A 20,628-nucleotide genomic window follows, 5' to 3' on the forward strand; every position below is an offset into this window, starting at 1 on the left:
AAGGTGAATAGTTATACTTTTTTTAGCCTTTTTCTTTACAAAAGGGTGACATAGGTTTGTGCTTTTACCCAAGGAATGGTAAAGATATCAAAACAATATCTAAAGACACAAGAAAAAAAGAGTACAATACGGGACAAAGGATATCAATACACACAACTATATTGAGTAACATGAGTGAGGGAGTAGAGTTTGAGGATAACAATTTACAAGTTTTTTTTGTCATCAATGCCAAAGGGGGAGATTGTTGGAGTTAGTTGGAATTTGAATGGAGTCGTATGGAGATTGTTTGTTAACTAAAGGTTTATCATTGATGCCAAAATGTCTAAGGTAAAGTAATTATCACAATGTGCATACTTATTATTGGTATCACTAAGGACAAGTTACTATCAGTATAGAAGGGTTGCTACCAAAGAAGATTATCAGAGAAGTATATGAGTGATACTATCAGAAGCTTGCAAGAGAAGTTTTGAAATATAATTGACCCTAAGATCTATGGTTAGAATTATGTTTATGTTTATCATGCCATAGATAATAAAAAAGGGACTTAGATACATAAGAGGAGAGAGAGAGAAGAAAGAACATCGAACACGGAGAACAACGACTCATAACATCATAATAAAATGATAGAGGAACAAGTGGATCTGATAAGCTAAAGGAGAAGAATTGAATAGGTCAAGTTATCTTGTGCAAATAGTTAAATAGTTTTATACAAGATTTATAAAGTCTTTCACAAGACAATTAAGTTTGCATATAAATTCTTATCAAATCCTATAACAAGGTGAATACCTAGACTAGCGAGATTAAATCTCTTAGCCAAATAGTCTTAACAAGCTAAATGTACAATAAAAACTATATTAGTCACTCTTGATATTGTGAGTTTCTCAGAAGGAAACACTAAATTATATTCCTAATCAAAAAATCTTTTGGATTTTAGTGAAAACCTTGTGGGTTTCATCCCCATCATAGTTTTTCCCTCTGACCAAGTGTTTTCTATGATACCAAATCTATGCGTTACGTGTGTGTTGATTACTTTCATGAAATTCTATTTAGTTTCATGAATATGAACTGTTAATGGTTAATGCTTACGCTATTAGTTAGCTTTGTGAGTTTTCAGATTAATGTTAGAATTGACTATAAGTTAAAACAATAAGAAAATAAAAAGCTTATTAAGTACTAATTGGACGCCCCCAATGCTTAACCTTTCCTACCCTTTATTAACATTTCGATCTATGTCTTTTCTTATGTATTTTATTAAAATTTTCCTCGGCCTTCAAGGCATATTGATAAGCTTCTTCCACACTCTATAACTTGATTAAAAATATCTCATATGGTATAGACATCCTAAAATCATTTGGATACTTTGAAACATGTTCTACACCATCCTCATCATGTCTATATCTAATCTTCAACTTGTCGAGTTCCTTAGTATACTCCTTTACACTAGATTCCTTCTCCTTCATAATTTGTAACTTTCAGAATAATTTCACTTGATAATCTATCGGTAAGTACTTTGCCCTCTATTTATTCACTATTCTATCACAAGATTTGATTTTCTACTTGCCTCTTCACTGTTTGTTAGTCTACCAATATTTCCACCACATTGATGCATGTCCTATCAACTTTGTGCAGATATACTTTACCTTTTTATCTTCACTTATACCCTTATATTCACATTATTTCTCCATATTTCTAACCCTATCAAGAAATTCATCTAAATCTAACTTGCTATCATAGTTTGGTGGGTTAAAATTTGGTTTAGTGTTTACCTAGCTAAGGCTCTTTAGAGTCCTTCATCACTCTAATTGAGCTTTGGTTTCTTTTCTTACATTATTTCTTCCTCTTCTTCATCACTCTCATATTCAACGTGTTGTCTTCTTCCTTGGTTTGATTCAGAAAATTCCAATTGTAGCGTAATCTATCTCAGCATACCCATCATAATCAATTTTGTTCATCTTCATTCTCTACCTCTAACATTTTCTCTTCAAGCCATCTTTATGCAAGTCCTTTGCAATTGTAGGACAAATCCTTACTCTTCCACCTTCCAGCAAATACTTAAAAGACTTTTTAATGTCATGAATAAAAAAAAATATTTTTAAAAAAAAAATCTCAAGACTAAAAACTTGCTCTAATACTATTTGATGAAACCATAGTAGGAAGGCCTTCAAGGAGAATAATCTAGATTGTGCAACAAGAGTTGCACAATGAAAACAATAATGCTACATCAAGAGAATGCAATATTAGAAATTGAAAAAATCACAAATTCAACTACAAATGGACAACAACATGCATGGTTACAATGTATGCATACATGCCTGATTATAGATCAAATCTTGATCAACCTTTTTTTGAATCTCTAATATTTTTAATAGAGCTAAGCAACCTTCTATAAGGATCAATAACATTAATATATAATACATTCACATTGCATCAAGTTAGCCAAGAAATACTGTAATCTCCAAGGTTAAAAAAGCATAATATGAAAATGGACGTTGTGCCTAAATCATGAAGAATTCTTCCACCAAGGTTTGAAATTAGCTTATTTTGTTCACAAACCAAGGAAATAGTTTGCAAGATCAAGAAACTTCAACTAGCCATAAATTTAATGAACAAATAGGTCTAACCAAGAATCATAAAACAACTCCACAATAAAGAATCATATTGATATTGGAAACCAAAGAAGATCAACCAAGAGAAAATGAATGTGCCAAATAGGGCCATAAGGTCAAATGCATCATCATAAAAGGATGTTGAGAGAAACAAAAACTATAGAAACTAAACAACAATAACAACAACAAAAGTATTTAAATAGGTTGTGCAAGATTTCTAAGGACCAAGGATGCTCCTATATCAATAAGAGAAGTATAAGAAGGTATACATTTAAGATTGAAGATCTAAGTTCCCAACTACAACAATATCTCTAGTACTATGCAATCTTGAACAATCATAGAATCAAGAGTGAACTAAACACTCTTTCCTTCCACATCATGTGTGATCTAATAGACAAATAAGATATTTGTTGACAATAAAGATACACAAAGGACATAATTGAATGATATTGCATCTATGTCAACAAAACCTTTCCCACAAACACACATATATATGTTTTTAGTCATTAATATGTTTGGTGATGAATAAGTTTCAAATGAAGAGAACATACTCTATGATGAAGTCAAATGATGTGAAGCTCGAAAAAAAAGGATCCATCTCCTATACTTCCACATTTGATACCAAATTACCACAACAGGACCATTGCAATTATGGCATTGCAATCTATCACTGTCACAATTTCGATGGACCTGCCATGGTAATTTGGTATCAATTGTAGCCTTAGCGTCTGCAATTTCAACAAGGACTTTCCCCTTTTGTTTCTCTAAATTTGTATTAGATGAAGATGGTGGATCCTTTGACATAGTCAAAGGTAAATTGAATTTGTTCTCTATCAAAAAATGCTTCAACTCATCAATTTGTTTTAAATGACATTGATGTTCACCATGTCCAAATTTCATGCAATATGCACATGTGAGCTTCTCTTTTTTAGATGATTCCCTTTTTGAGGAAAAGGATTCAAATTATTTATGTGTCTTGGGATTTTTTAAAATTTTTTTTAAATTTTTTTTTTTGATCAGGATTCTCTAATTCTTTCAATAGAAGATTTGAAAATACACCAAAAGTAAGATCAATATATGTAGCTCTCATAGAAATCCCATTGGTATTAAAGATAGAAGCAAATACATAATGCTATGAACCACACTTAGATAACACATTGAGAATCAATTGTATATCCTACATAATCTTGCAATTCTTTACTTGTGTTCTTAGTTGCTTAATCTTGGAGATGTAGTCTTGGATTTGGTTGATACTTTTTGGATCAAGATTCATTAGATCATTATCAATTTGATAATCCTTGATCATGTCATTTTTACCATATAAACTTCCAAAAGTCTCCCAAGTCTCTTTAGGTGTCTTGAATGATTCAAAATGAGATTGTAAATCAAAAGAGTAGTGAGCAAATACAACCAAGATCTATTACACGATTGATCTCCCATGCTTGAAGAACATTAACATCAATATGTGTAGGGATATATTCTTTTACATAGCCAATCCAACATTTTTCCCTTAGATAATTCTATACCAATATTTTTTATGAGTCATGACTATATGGAGTTAGGAGTTCAATTTGAGTTTTCCCCATTCTATGAACATACAACAAAATCAACTAGAGAAATCAAAACACCATAAGATCGACCCCCAAAATTCAATCAATCAATGACCCCCCCATAAAATATGATTGTGACACTTTATAAACTAGTGCATTTACAATGCTAGAGATCTTTTCCATAGTTTCACTATGTCTGAATTGGAACCAAAAGCTCAAAGTACAAAATAGTGTTAGAATAAGAAAAAATATCAACTTTAAAAAAAAAATACCAACTCACATGTGAAAGTTACATATGTTAGAAGTTGAAATAATTAGGATTGTCATTTAAATTTGCTAAGAAGTCAAAGGGTGGCAACTCAATCAATTGAGCATAATTGGTGATGATGATGGTAAGAGGAGATAATGTTGTCTATTGAGATTCAAACTTTGGAACCTACACATTTGGGTAATATTCGATACTTGGATAAGTTTGTCAAACATAATCCCCTAGCATGTGGCTGCTTAACCGAAGAAAACTTTTAGTTACATGGATGCTTACACATAACATTGTAAAAACATTACAAAGAGTGTGAAATTCGACTTAAAATAAAATATTTGTCCACAAATGAGCCTAGATGACAAGAGGGTTGCCCAATTTGCAGAAAAATCCTTCACCATATTAGTGAATAGTAGCTACATGTAGAGTTCTGGCCAAAATAGTTGAAATGTCACAAAGTTTTGTGTGCCCCAATTTTTTTTTATATAATTTTTTTGTGCTGGTTATTAGTTTAAGAACTCGGTAGATCAAAAAAATATCTGCACAAAAAATGAGTTTTTCTTGATTTAAAAAGATACATCAGATGTGGCAGGTCTATCAAATTTGACTTGGCTCGAAGGGCGAAGTGAATTGCAGAAGTCGAGGCAAGGTTTTCAATGCTAAGACTACTTTTCAAATCAAATTTACTGCACCTCCCGTAAGTTATGGCGGGTCCAAAGGTTGACAAAGGCTGTGTACCTGTCGGTACTAATTTACAACTATAAAAATGCCTTTCAACACAGCTGGGTTGTGGAAAGGATGTAGGATTTTTTTGAAGAATATTTAATTGTGAGTCCTCATATTAATTTTAAAGGTTCTCATAGAAGGCATTGGCCAAATAGTCGAATATTTGCACTAGCTCGCTAGTGCCCGTTCCCCATTGACATCCCAATCCATGCCCACCATACCATGCTACTGTCACATCAGGACTGTACACCCAACCTTTGTTCCTATATTTAATTGTAGAGGCCAACATTGCCATCATTTAAACTAATCAATTTCTATGCCACCTGAATATTGAATACTGGTTGATGACAGGTTATTCTGAAATTTTAAGGGGCTTGTTAAACTATTGACATTGGAAATGAAGCTCAGGGCAATTCAAATTTTATATGCCAATTCAATTTATTATGTTTTATTCTAATCTTATTTATGAATTTATGTTTGTGTTTAATGAGCATAAAAAATAAAAGCTTTATTCTTTTAAGTAATTGCATAAATAATAAGATGATATAAAATTATATTTATTTTTTTAAATTAAATATATAATTTTATACTTAGAATACATAATTTATTAGTTTAGAATCTATTTGATGTAATCTTTATTAAATTAAACGTATAATTAAATTATAATGATATTTACATATTATTTAATTTATATCTAATGCATAATGTTTTTCAATGAAAGTTTCTCATGGTTTTGATGTTTTTAAATTTTTTTCTTCTTTGACTTAAAGTTATATGTGTGTAATCTATTAAATATTATTGTAAATTTTAATAAATTATTTTTAAAACTAATATTTAATATAGTATTACTTTTTATTTAGTTAATAATTTATTCAAAATTTTGAAAATTATAACCAAAATAAATTATTTTTTATAAAATACAAAATCATTTTATTTTGAAAAAATGGATATAAAAATAATATTAATTTTTATATTAAAAGTTATAAATGTATTAAAAAATATTATTATGGTTTTATATTATACAATTTTAATATTATATATAATCTAAAATCTTGAAGCAATGTCATCCCTAGTAGTTAAATTAGTTCTATGTAATTTTAAAAATAATAGTAGTATGTATGTTACAATCTCAATAAGTATAAAACATAATATATATTATGTTTAAAAAAAATTATACTTAGAGATAGAATTCAAATAAAATAAATCTAATTGAAACTAGAACTTTTTTAATTTTAAAAATTTAAAATTATATTTAAAATAGAGTTCAAACATAATAAAACATAAAAAAAAAATTCAAATCTGAAAAGGTTTTTAATTATAATATTAAAATATAAATTATATATATATATATCATTTAATCTAAAATATATTTATAATATTTAAGTATAAATTATCAAATGAATAATAATAACACTAGAATCTTTTATATTATATTTGATCTTTCAAAAATATTATTTAATGTAATAATTCAAATGTAAAATTTGTTTTAATTATAATATTAAAATAATACAAGTATAAATTAATGATAATATTTATTAAATATATATGTTTTATATTAAGTTCATTTAACGTGAAATACATTTATAATATTTAAATATAAATTATCAAATTACTAATAATAACATAAGCTTTTATATTAAATTTGATAATTGAAAAATATTACTTAATAGAATACATATTATTAATATGTTGAATATAACTATAGTTTAATTATATAATTGATTTATGAAGGATTATATTAAAATATAGTTATAAACTAATAGATTATTTTACTCCTATTATAAAATTAAATATCTCTCTTCTATAGATCTAGAAGAGTAGAAGAGTTATTCTACTCTTTTTGGTTATTAATCCAGCATGATTGTACTCAACTTTGTTTCCTAACTTACATAAATTATTGATGTTTTCCAATTAGCTAACTTTGATTTAATATCCATAGTTTTTTATATCTATCACAAGTTGTAACTTGATTATATCTCTAACATTTACATAATTTTTACATATGTTCTACTTTATGCCCAAATTAATAGATCAATCACCTTCCTTTCATGAGTATGATTTAAAATGTCAACCTTAAAATTAATTTCAATTTAAATAAATACTTAACTTCTAATTTCAAGCGATAATCTATCACCATTTTCCTTTTTATTGTAAGTCTACATTGACTAAATTTTTTAAACTTGTTGTACTATTATGCCACCGATATAAATTTAAAATTAAGCCAAGTTCTAATTAGTAGAAGCAAATCAATCAAACTATTTTATTTATGTTGTTTCAATTTAAAGGTAAAGATCGATTTACATAAATTTCCATATACAATATATTAATAAGACAAAAACAAACAAGAAGCCCCCTATAAATACCAACGAAAGAAATTGTAAAACTAGACAAGGAAATAACCATCATTAATGAATCTGCACAGACTCCAATGTTCATGTGGCATACTGAATTATTTATTTGATTGACGGTAGCACTCCGACTTCTATGTGAGTTAGTACGAAAGCAAAGACTAAGTGTGCAGTCCTGACATGACAGCTGTATGGTATAGTGGGCATGGATGGGGATGTCGACGGAGAATAGGCATTGGCGGGCCGGTGCAAATACTATGCTATTTAGCCAGTGCCCTCATAGAATTTTAGAGTGGAAATAGGAGAGATGCTAATTTGGGGTAGCTAGAATTCAGTGCATCTGTAAGTGAATTATTTTAGAATTTTTTCCTCCATTCCTTATATTTACCCTTAAAAGCCACTTAGCAAAGAAAAAAATATTTTTTCTACATATGAACCAATTAGCAACCAAGAATGCTAAAAAAAATGATAAGTATTAGTTGGAGCTTTTTATGAGCACTAATTGGGAGATCTAATGAATAAAGTATGCCCTGGGTCATCTGCCCAAGAAAGAAAATTAGATTTATTACTAAAGTGTTGCTACAAATGTAATGAACAATTATTGAGAGGATTAAGAGTGAGAGCTCCTATTTTGTAAGAAAAGATTCTAAAATTATCATCCACTAGATGAATTCTATTAGATGGTTAAATACATGTCTTATCACATAGAACTAGTCAACTAAGTAGCTCTTTCTTAAATAAATCTTTAGTCACAAATTTATTTTTACATGGTATAATCCTCAGCTCCATAGAAATTGTACTCAAGCCCATCCAGCCTTTCCATAATGAGGGACACGGCTATCCTCCTTACAAACTCTTAAGTTGACTAATTTTTAAAATATCTGAAACATCATTAAAAATTCTCATCATTTGATCTTCATAATAAGCATTTCCTAAATCTGAATTAAAAAAAGTTTGACTTTGTTTTGTAGACTGTGCCATAATGAGAGCTCTATCAAACCCCCTCTCTCTATGAGACTCCTGCCTAAGAGTCAGTCAATTCTTAGCTGATTCCTAGAGTCATCATGGAGCCAGGGCAATCTCTTACCACTTCGACACCCTAGCAGTATGGAATGGAATGGCTTAAACATCACACACTAAGCTTAATTCCTAGACCAAAAGTGTTAAATAGTCAAAGTTGACTTTTTTTTTCCAAGCTTAATTCTTCCCTTAATGTGTGATGTTTAAGGGTGGAAACTGCGAATAATCCATTGGGTTGGGCTCCTGCCACGAGTCTGGGACATGTTTTGTTCCACTTCCTAGAGGGATGGACATATCTGTATTTCACGCTCATATGGACTCTTGGCATAACGCGGGAAGACTAGCCGCCCACACTGTTTGCCCCGTTTCTGCTCTGTCACAAGATGATAAGGCCCCCACAGGAATGGATCCACAGCTTTTTCGTGCTGCGAAAGAAGGGGACGTCGAAGGACTTGAGAAGTTGCTGGAAAGCAAGCTTGACGTGTTTTCTCAGCTGACACCGGTAGATGAAATGACTCTTCACATAGTCGCTACTGAGGGCGAGGAGAAATTCGTTGAAGAGCTGATCAAATCGGCAGAAGAAGGATTCGTGAAACTGAAAAATAGACAAAGCGATACGGCACTACATGTAGCCTGCGCTTATCATGGAAATGCAAAGATAGTGAAAGCACTGCTGGGTAAGTGCGCGGATCTGGTTCATCAGACTAATAACGCGGGTGAAACGGCTCTGTTTAAAGCTGCCGAGAAGGGTCATGCCAAGATCGTAGAAAAACTGCTGGAATATACACTCCCTAGTTAAAATATGAAGAGGTCTTCGGACGACCAAACACCGCTCCATCGTGTTGTATTCTTGGAGGAAAAAGGTATCCTAGTTTCTCCCATTTTTAGCACTAATTTGTTTAATTTTTGTTAAGTAATATGCATTTACAAATGTTTACATTTGCTTTTAGAGGAAGAGGTTAAACACCCCACAAAATATGGTTTATGGTGCAGTTTTGTTTCAATTCTTGCCCATGTCGACTATTAACACTTACCACAAATGTGCATCATAAAGATCTCCGTGTGGTGTAAAATCATTCCATACATCTGCAGTCTTAACGAGGTCATTGGAACGTACCACTTACCATTCTCGGTAGTTTTGTGCCTCTATGGTAGGGTAGCAATATGAAAAGTCTTATGGGTTTCTTTCAAGCTTCCTTTTAATTTTATCTTTAGTTTTCTTGGTCATTTTTGAAGCTTAACGCTTGCTTTCACATTTTATTGATTATTTTTTCAATCATAAATGACTTTCTATTTATTCACTTTCAAATGCATGATGTTTCTAATTCATTTTCACTGCATAACATTCATTAAATTGTTCATAAGCCTTCTTTCGAGTGAGATCTAGATTCTTGGTATTAAAGGAGGGTCATTGGACCCATTAACTTGTTTCAAAGTCTTCCTTCAAGTGAGATCTAGCTTCTTGGTATGAAAAGGGGGTCATGTATATCTTGCAAGAACTTTATTTCATGGATTTTCAAGTGGAATATCAATAGAATATATCTTTTATTTTGGTTATTTTATATGTATTGATCTTGGTTACTTGTGAAAGTGGAACCACCAAAGCAAGGGCTTCACTTTAGTGGACTCTAAAGCACAACTACAATATTTTTCTTATCCACTTTGTGTGCATGTTTAAGGAGAACAAGGTAGAGTTCAATAAGTTTCCATCATTAGATACTTGTGGGAGATTACTTCTTATTTTGTCTCTTAAAAGCTTTATATCTCATTTTATTTGCATTCCCATTTGTTATTTCTTAGTTATTTAAGGTTTTGTTTAGTCATTTAATATTCCTTGCACCTTTTAAGCATGATCCCTATACCCTAGTTGTATATGATCCATACATGTCATCTAAGGATCCTACATTTATGTTGTCATCCAAAACTAATATATGCATCCTAGACAAAGAGTTTGTAGATCCTATTAGTTAATCTCACTAACATACATTTTCAATTTCCATAGGCAAACTATTTTTTTATCATTTTAGGTAATTGAGTTTTCCTCAATATTTCCTATTTTAAAGCTAATCATTTTCTTTTCAATTTAACAAATCCTCATAACTTTCCAAACTGCTAGCAAGGCGAGGTAGCATTTCTCCTTGGTCTTCTATCATCTTGAGGGTGTAGAGTCCATTTCTCTACATTTATAATAGGCAACTCATTTAATTTTTAAAGAGAAGGCATTAAAGTTTGGATACCTCTTGGTGAGTTCATTTTATTACAGATTTGTTTAAGCTATTTATTTATCTAATCTGATAATTGAACTTGTCAATAACCATGTTTTATAACTCTTTTATCGGTCTCTTGGAAGAGGAAATTATTATTAACTATGCTCCTCATTGCTTGGACATTTTTGCAATACTTTCAGTTCAATGCAATCGAGAATAGTCACACTTCTATATTTTTGGGAATTTTTTTTTCATTTCAATCTCTTATGATGACTTTGTGATAATTCATTCTTCGTAGAATTGAGAAGATGATGCCTTATTAGAATAATATACCTCTCTATTTGGTAGGGGAATTTTAAACTTATTTTATGATACCTATAAACTCTTTTATTTATCATTCATTCTGTGTAAAGACTTGCTGGTATTTTTGCACTTATGCCCAGTAGTATCCAAGCCAATAGCCTAGGCTATGACCTCCTCATTAATCTCAAAGGTGAGCCCTCTCACCGTGACCTTTCTATTATTCTAGGAAATTGACAAATTTGATCAAGACATTCTCTTCATGGCCCATCATACTTTCCATAAATGACAGAATGCCCATCCTTACATATATACATGACAATGAGGTCACTCTTAAATTGTTGTTAGGCTCAATACTATGCCTATCCCCACCAACTTTAGTAGAATGGAAACACACAGAGTAAGCAAGAGCCCAAGCACTGGTTAAGTGGACAAAACACCCAAGTATAGAAATTGACACAACTAATAGACAAGGAATATTTAACTATGCTCCTCATTGCTTGGACATTTTTGCAATACTTTCGGTTCAATGCAATCGAGAATAGTTACACTTTTATATTTTTGGGAAAACTTTTTTCTTTTCAATCTTTTATGATGACTTTGTGATAATTCATTCTTCCTAGAATTAAGAAGATGATGCCTTACTAGAATAATATACCTCTTTATTTGGTAGGGGAATTTCAAACTTATTTTATGATACCTATAAACTCTTTTATTTATCATTCATTCCTTGTAAAGACTTGATGGTAGTTTTGCACTTATGCCCAATAGTATCTAGGCCAATAGCCTAGACCTCCTCATTAATCTCAAAGGTGAGCCCTCTCATCGTGACCTTTCTATTATTCTAGGAAATTGAAAAATTGGATCAAGACATTCTCTTTATGGCCCATCATACTTTCCATAAATGACAGTATGCTCATCCTTACATATATACATGACAATGAGTTGCTCTTAAATTGTTGTTAGGCTCAATACAGTGCCTATCTCCACCCATTTTAGTAGAATGGAAACACACAAAGTAAGCAAGAGCCCAAGCACTGGTTAAGTGGACAAAACACCAAAAAAACACCCAAGTATAGAAATGGACACAACTAATAGACAAGGAATATTTAACTATGCTCCTCATTGCTTGGACATTTTTGCAATACTTTTGGTTCAATGCAATCGAGAATAGTTACACTTTTATACTTTTGGGAAAACTTTTTTCTTTTCAATCTTTTATGATGACTTTCTGATAATTCATTCCTCCTAGAATTGAGAAGATGATGCCTTATTAGAATAATATACCTCTTTGTTTGGTAAGGGAATTTCAAACTTATTTTATGATACTTATAAACTCTTTTATTTATCATTCATTCCTTGTAAAAACTTGCTGGCATTTTTGCACTTATGCCCAGTAGTATCTAGGCCAATAGCCTGGGCTATGATCTCCTCATTAATCTCAAAGGTGAGCCCTCTCATTGTGACCTTTCTATTATTATAGGAAATTGACAAAATGGATCAAGGCATTCTCTTCATGGCCCATCATACTTTCCATAAATGATAGAATGGCCATCCTTACATATATACATGAAAATGAGGTCACTCTTAAATTGTTCCTCAATTTTTATTAGGCTCAATATAGTGCCTATCCCCACCCATTTTAGTAGAATGGAAACACATAGAGTAAGCAAGAGCCCAAGCACTGGTTAAGCAGACAAAACACCCAAAAAATACCCAAGTATAGAAATGGACACAACTAATAGACAAGGAATATAAACCTCTAGACAATTCAAAAGTGGAGAGAAGATAGTAAAAATAATGATGGCTCATGTCACATTGATGGTAATTACTATTAATAACAATTTACCGTAATCTCTAAAAAATATTATTAATGAAGGTAATCAAGATGATAATGTTAAAATGCTAATAATTGATAGGACCCTTCTATAGAGACCTTGGATCTTATAGATGTATGACAATATCTAGATGATTGAGATCCTCCTCTTTCTTGTTATTCTACTATTCATAGTTTACTCTACTATTCATAGTTCATAGTTTATTGCTTTACAATATTATTAGGATTTCTTTGGTCGCTATTTTCTCTTAATGCTTATGCCCACATTGTCTCATCTTCAAAGTTGACTTATCTTTTCTAAAGCTTTAATATTTTTCCATAATATGTAATGTTTAAAAATGGTTGTAAGTCAACGGGCCCTTGGTCTACTAGTGAAGTTGAATGACTCACAAAGAGCCCACCAGGGATCAAGTCTTGCTGAGTGCAAGGCCAATAGACATCATAAGGGATGAGGTTGGGATCATGCCCCAAGCAAATTTGGCAACATGGAGTTTTTCAGGCACACGTGGGCTCGTATTGGGTACCTAAAATGTGAATGGTGGTCTTTGCTATTTGGTAGCTCGCAGGCTTTGTGCCTCACTGAGCTGCCTCATAGGTTTGAACCCTCCATAAAAAAAAATGGCAGTAAGTTTCGATTGCAGATTTGGTTGCTAAGCTTATCGTACACAGACCCGTACTTGTTTGAGAGAAAGATATGGAAGGTTTGATGCCATTGCACATAACTGCATTTACCTTGATACCAAAATCACCCCTATATCTATGGTTTTATAGATCATGCAAAAGATACAATAATGTCCGCCCAATCTTCAAAAACCTCATATCAATAGACATATCAATGTTTACATGGTTGACAACGACAAGCTAAATCCTCTCCATCTAGTAGTGTTATATGGTAACCCAGGCTTAGTGTGTGAGATACTCGATCAGTGTGAAGATTGTTCAGACATGGTAGACAGTCTCGGTATAAATCCTCTCCATTTGGCCATGGAAAATGTGTCTTACATATTTTAGAAAATTGGTCATAATATCCGGGATATTTTTATTCCTCGATTCCTTGAACAAAAGTACACTAGCAGTTGTATGTTTTTGTACATACAACAATAAGCCGATAGGAATGATTTATTTTGTGGAGTGAGAAAAATTACACATAAATGATAATTGATTAAAAAAAAAATTTCTTATAATTTTAATAAATTTACAGTAGTTTTGAGATATTTGAAGTAAGACCCTTATAAGATTAGCAAATCATGGTATAAGTAAAAGAAAATAATATATTTAAGACATTGATAATTTGACTTTCCATTCTCAAGGATATCTACTACATAAATTTGATCTCTACAATGATGTATAAAGAGAAGTTAAGAGAGGATATATTGAACTAGTTGAGGTATTTATATACAATAGTTTTCTATTTGATTTTTATAACCAAGGTTAATATTGTAACTATGGTCTTTTTATTCTTGAAAAATAATAATTTGTTGCATATTATTTAACATTGATGCTATTTGATTTGATCTAAAGGATACCAATAATTTTGGGTTATGACTCTAAGCTGACTTCTTGACTTGTGTACTTGTTGTTACAATAGGACTTCTTACATTGAGAGAACTATATACTTTTATTTTAATATCCATTATGCATGTAAATATAAAATAAAATTTATGAAATTAAAAAGAATTATATAACTTACATGAATATTTTAATTTAATTTCAAATCCAAGTTTTCAAACATAAAAGTCACTTCATCCTCTTCTACTACCTAAAAACCTATTCATAATTTAAAATTCTTCATCTAATTACACTATAGTCACTTTAAATTCAAATAATTCCATACACTAAAATCACTTCATCGTCTTACATTATTGGAAAAATCCTATTTTAAAATAAATTTTATATACTAAAAACCTACAAGCCCTAGATTAAACATCACACTTACCTCAAATTTTGAAATATTTTATGTAGTGAGAATTCCCAACGTGCAAGATATCTTTCGGCCATAATGAAAACTCAAATTTTGAAAGAACTAACATATTGCAAAATCAAAAAATCATAAAGTCTAAATAAAATCCATTAAATCGGAAGGTATAAAATAGAAATTGCTACTGAATTAGAAACATAGAGAATATATTCAAGAATTAGAAACTAACCAATAAAAGGAAAAGATCAATTATGGAAATAATTTCAAAATAAGTTACTCATTGGAAAATATAAAAGTGCAGTAGGGGCTAACAATTTTTCGACAGAAAACTGTAAAAATCGAGAGCAAAGCTCCCACATATAAGCCTATCAGCTTAATTAACTGCATTGATAACTTTGGGCGAAAGCCATTAGATGTAGCAGCAGAAAATGAATCCATAGATCCTCAACTTTATAATAGTGTGAGTAATTTATTAGCGTATGATAATTATATTAACTCATTCCCTCAAATAGTTTATGATATTTAAGGCTTACCACTCACGTGCATATATATTTGCAAAATGAAAAATACACGAGGCTCTTTGATTAGTTTATGAGCTATTTTGTAAATGTTGCTATTAGTTGTGTAGTGATTTTCATTTTTTTATCTGTTAGGATTTAAATTTAATGTGTAGTTTTTTACTCAAATTCATTGATCCATATTTTATTAGTAGTGGTTTACACAAATCTCTCTCTCATAACAATGAATATAACAGAGTGGGTTTAACGTGATCTCGAAAGAAGTCTGTGTTTCACTTTTTTGAGCATCACCTAGAAATGAAGAGTGCCAAGTGTTCTATTCATTATGATGAGAGATGAGTTTGTGTAAACCACTACTCATAAAATATGAATCAATAAATTTGACTAAAAACACTAGACCTATAGTAATATCACATTTTTTATCTTTCAAAATTATAAAAACATGAACGACTGAATTTAATAATCACATAAATGTATACAGATTATTTTACTTCTGTGCTATAATGGCGGCCGATAGAGACAACGACCGCTGCAGGGAAACCCATGGGATCTGTCATCAGCTATGAAAACGCCATGGAATAGCCAAATCTTAGCAGTAAATGCAGTGTTATTGGCAACAGTTGCTTTTGCAGTTGCTTTTACCTTGCCAGGAAATCATGATTCTGCAGACATTAATTCCCTTGTCTTCCAAGTGCTGATGATATTTGATGCTTTGGCATTTTGATTTTCTATTGCATCAACAGTTCTCCTTGTTTATGCTCATTTCTATAGCAAAAATGAAGACGAATTGCTCACACAGAACAGTGTGGGCTTCTTGCGGGTAGGTATTGTATCAACGACTATCACGTTTGGTGCAGCCATACACATTGTAGTGGCACAACATTGTTTATGGCTGGCCATGCTTGTGTGGGTAATGGTATGCTATCTTCCTATATGGATATCGCAATTATCTTACCGAGCAAAATCATTCTTGTTCTTGTCAAAAGGAGCTCCTGTACGTTTCTACATATTGGAGACGAGATCAGCTTTAATGTCGTTTAGCCAACCCATGCTTACACTGGCGAGAGCGCTGACATACATAATTTTCTCCCTGCTATTTGAGATAATTTCCAAAGCTGAGAAGATACGTAGACGGCACGGACTCAATAGTATCCCTTGAAGGAAGGAAGAGATTTAGGCCCGTTTGGTTGCTGGCATAGGAATAGAAAATTAGAATAGAAAAATGGAATGGGAATGGAAATGAGGAATGGGAATGGAAATAAGCAATTCCAATCATGTTTGGTGCACTTGGAATTCGACTGGGAATATGTTAATCTATTGTTTGGTTGTACAAAAATAGAATAGGAATAAGGTTAAGTTTTTTATTTTTAAAAACATTTTTTCGAATTTTTTTTAAAATTTATTATTTTTTTAGTTAATTCATTTTCATTTTCATTTTTTTAAACAAATAGATATGATTTAAAAAAAATTTATTTAAAATAAATTTAAAAAAAAAATTAACAAAAAAAATTCAAAAAGTAAGTAAAAAAAAAAAATTCAAAAAAAAAAAAAATTCGAAAAAAAAAAATTCAAAAAAAAAATAAAATTTTTTTTTAATGGAAAATCGGAATGGGAATGGAAATGGCCTATTCCAATAACAGATATTTTTTGGCATAGACATATGCTCATTTTAGGGGCAAAATTGGAATATGTCTTCCTATTCCCAATTCCGATTGAGCTTACCAAACAACGAATATAAAACATATTCTAATTTCGTTTTCCTATTCCACTCATATTCCAGCAACCAAACAGGGCCTTAGTTATTCAAGTTTTACATTTAAAATGGATCCCGGTTTCGTAATTTTTACTTGTAGCTCATTCTTAAAATTTCACATATTCAGAAAAATGTCAACCTTTTAGCGTATTGTATGGACATCAATTCTGTTTCAAAAAAAAGATTTTAGTTGACAGTTTTAGTATTAGTTTACTTTTATTATTAAATAGGGTAGGGGTATGGTTAATTTCTATAGTGATAGTAGTGTTAAGCGTTTTAGTTTTCATAGTTGGCAAAGGTTTTTAATAATTTTTCTAAGTAATTATGGTTTCTACTTGATGCTATAATGACTTTGCTGTACTCTAATTTGTTCTTTTGCCTTTGGGTTTAGAACCTTTACTTTGCCAAAGGTTTTAAATAATTTTTCTAAGTAATTATGGTTTTTACTTGATGTCATAATGACTTAGTTGTACTCTAATTTGTTCTTTTGTCTTTGGGTTTAGGACCCTTTCCCTATCATCTTAATTAAAAACACTTTTAGTTTAAGAGTCAATCATTAGTGTGTGACATTTGCAATCAAGATATAAGGTGGGTATTATTTCTTATGATCCACTTTTATTATGTAATATTAGATTGTTGCAAGTTCATTACTAACCATTCAATTTCGCTAACAAACAAAAATTTCATTAATGAATAATAATTATTTTCTATTTAATTATTTGCTACGTTGTTTGCATAGTACAATTAGGATGTGGCTATCCTCCCTACAAACTGTACAATTGCCCAAATTTCAAAAAATTGAAAACATCATGGATTTTTTTGAAAGTTTCAGCATTTGATCTTCATGATCTATAGAGTTTGTAGTCGAAAAAAACAAAAAATTAGAAAAAAAATCACTACATTTTCGTGAATCTAGAAAAAAATGTTTGACTTTGTTTTGTCTTTAGTGCATTTTGTCTAGAGATTAGCCAATACCATACAATTAAGTATAGGATTAGATATGCTCAAGGTGAACGAATCAAGTTGATAGGCTTTACTAATGCAGATTAGGTAGGAAGTACAAAGGACACAAACATACTTAAAGGTGCCTATTTAGTTTGGGATCAAAAGTTGTCTCTTGGTTTAGCATAAAGAAGAAGTGTGTGGCTCTAAACTCCAATAATCAAAACTAATAGTAACCAACATGATGACATGTAAAGTTATATGGCTTCAAAAGTTTCTAATAGCCTTGTTTGGTCAAAGGGTTAAGACTACAATGATAAATTACAATAGTCAAAGTTGTATTAAATTACCCAAGAGTCATTGTACCATGATATGTCTAAGCACATAGACATTAGATATCACATCATTAGGGATTGTGTAAAGTAGGGGATTCCTTAGTTAGAATATATACATACAAAGCAACATGTAGCAAATTCTTGATAAAAGCATTAGGGAAGGAAAAATTCATCTTCTTTAGAGATGAGTGTCATGCATAACTACTTTCTTCCTAAGAAGGAATGTTAGTTTTGTAGCTCAAATTGTTGTCTTCCCCATTCGCTAGAACTAGCATTTTATTATTGTTTTGGAAATGTTTCTTAGAGTCCAAATAGTTATTTAGTATATAGTCTTGATAAGTAAGCACTTTTTTTGGTCATATTTGAAACCTTTTAGCCATCCTTAGCGTGGCCCTTTATCATTAAGATCTTGTATTGTATTTAATTTCAACCATTTTTTGAATGAAGATCCCTTCTTCTCTTGTAATCATGCTAAAAAATCTACATTTTCTCCACTTCTTATGAATAATTTCCCATTTTTATTAATTCTCTCTCTCTCTCTCTCTCTCTCTCTCTCTCTCTCTCTCTCTCTCTCTCTCTCTCTCTCTCTCTCTCTCTCACACACACACACACACACACACACACACACACACACACACACACACACACACAGTTATAAGAGTTGAGACAAGCTTTCAAATTTAATGAACTTTTCCCTCTTGAATAGTAAACACACCTCTCCAAAAATCTCTCCAAAAATAGTGAAGATGTCTCTTATAAAATAGTGAGAATATCCCTTCTAAAACATTGAAATTTATCTCTTTCAAAACAGTGAACATACCTCACACAAATATGATATTGAAACTTCTCATTCATTATACTTTCAAGTTTCAACCCTATTCTTTAAAGGAAAATAATTTAAATCAACACAATGCATGGTAATCTTTACATTCAAATTCAAATTTTAGTCCAAGAGTACTCATTGAACTGATAATTGAAAGATTCAAGGTTTTTATTTCATATGGAACTATTCATCTCCTTTAAGATTGAATGGCTTAAACATCATATTAAATTTGATTCCTAAATGATAAGTCTTAAATAGACAAAGTTCACTTATTTTCTCCAAACTTAAATTTTCTTGAAGATATGGAAATCATCAATCTTGACTTAGTTATTTTTGAATTTATTTTACTTGAATTTCATTGCAAAGTGAATAGTAATCTAGTTAATATTAGAATTTTAAGTCTATATGGTTTTATTTGGATGAATTGCTTTAGTTTCTCAATTAGGTTGGATGCTTTTGTGGTTGGTTTTCTATAAAAGAATTAGAAATTTGAATCTGTTGTATCATCTATTTAAAATTTCAGAAGTCCAATTGGCCATAATTAATTAAGAAAAAATTAAAATCATGGACAAAAATATAGACCATTAGAAAAATTGGAATATTTTAAAAACATTTTCAAAATTTTCAAATGTAGGCGCATATGCCTAATAGACCAACGCTTATATTTGGTTGTATATCAGATATCAGATGTAACTACTAGCTAGTTTTATATTATCATGTAACTTTTAATAAATTATTCTTTTTAACATTTCTTTCTATCCCTAGAAATACTATTTTTACTACCTTTCTTGGGAGCGCCTGACAATCCTGGCAACTTTCTTTTTGAACTCGTCTCTTTGATCTCTCCACTGTTTGGCTGCATTGACGTTTGCAGGAGATTCGTCGTTGGGAGAGGAGAGCATTGAAATGATACTCAACAGAATCGATTGCATGGTGTGCAGAGGCAACCATCTCTCGGTGGCGAGCTCGTAAGAGTTTGGATCATCTCCAGGTTGGTGAAGAATGGAAATGCAAACACGTCCGTCTGGATAAACATTCGGATGCCACATCTCGCTTGTGAATCTCACCGATGGAGGGCTGTTCGAATAGTCACCCGGGAAACTCATGACGGCGCTGAAGAGCCCTCCTTCGTAAAATGTATCCTCTGGACGGATTATCGTTACATTCCACTCCAATATGTTTGAATCGTCCACAAGTCCCGCTGAGAACCCACTTACTGGATTCCTGTTTACTTCTTTTAGTTGCCTCCCCAGTAAAAGTTTTGCTTGGTTTGCTGACATGCTGTTGCTTCTTCTTTATGATTATATAAATAAATGACGATGAGAATTAGATGATGCGAATAGTTTTGTTCTGATTATAACCTACTGAGTTTATTCCTTACAATGATATGGTCATATTTTTGCAAACACACTTAGATTTTTATAGGGAGACCTACAGTCGTCTTTGTAGAGCCACATCTATTCAATAATAGTTACGTGATTGACAA

The 20,628-nt window shown here is 31.3% G+C and overlaps 1 pseudogene; it reads right to left on the bottom strand.

The window, feature by feature from the left end:
- Positions 1-19,921: 19,921 nt before the first annotated feature.
- On the bottom strand, positions 19,922-20,422 carry LOC149562656 (ubiquitin-conjugating enzyme E2 7 pseudogene; annotated as a pseudogene).
- Between the last annotated feature and the right edge of the window lie 206 nt (positions 20,423-20,628).

Source organism: Cupressus sempervirens, chromosome 4 (assembly GCF_028749045.1).
Source record: "Cupressus sempervirens isolate cs-2001-9-10 chromosome 4, ASM2874904v1, whole genome shotgun sequence".
In the NCBI taxonomy this organism is placed as follows: domain Eukaryota; kingdom Viridiplantae; phylum Streptophyta; class Pinopsida; order Cupressales; family Cupressaceae; genus Cupressus; species Cupressus sempervirens.